Raw genomic sequence first — 678 nt, forward strand, 5'->3', positions numbered from 1 at the left:
GAGCTGCCTGGGCCCAGACAATGGCCACAAATTCTGTCTCCTAGCAACCGATGGCCGGGGCGCACCTGCTGCAAGAGGCCAGCTGGCCGGGAGGAGTCGGAGAACAAAGAACGAGCTGGAGGCCAGGTGAGCAGGTTGCCAGGGAAACAGGACAGAGGACAGACGAGGGGCAAAGGGCCTGGCTGAGTCGGGCTGTTGGGAGCAAGGAGTCTGCTGGGTTGGGGACTCGAGGGGAGAGCCCAGGCTCTGAGTTCGGGGTCTGCCCAAGATGGACGTTGCTGAATCTTCCTGCTTCCTGTGCGAACACAGAACTTTCCCAGGCTGGATCCCAGACCCCTAACAAACCTTCTGTTGTACAGCGCTGGCTGAGAGTCACTGGTGACTGTGGAAGTTGGGGGTGCAGGACTCCCCTTCGGGGGGGGGTGAGGCTTTCCCAGGTGTCCGATTCAGGTGGACTCACTGCAGGAAGCTCCTGGTGTGGACCAGGGGGGCTGAAAGGTCCAAGGTCAGTCCCAGGAGGTGCTGAAGCCAAGGAGGCTTCCCCCAGTGAGGGCGTCCCCTGGGGGGGTCACACTGACGAGGCTCCTGCCTGGGTTTGACTCCGAGCTGTTCCAGAGCACGGAGCCTGTGTGCCCGTCACAACCCCCCAGCATGTGACCTACAGGCTCCATTCTGGCA

The sequence above is a fragment of the Mauremys mutica genome, unplaced genomic scaffold (genome assembly GCF_020497125.1).
Source record: "Mauremys mutica isolate MM-2020 ecotype Southern unplaced genomic scaffold, ASM2049712v1 000539F_np12_subseq_1:119545_obj, whole genome shotgun sequence".
In the NCBI taxonomy this organism is placed as follows: Eukaryota; Metazoa; Chordata; order Testudines; family Geoemydidae; genus Mauremys; species Mauremys mutica.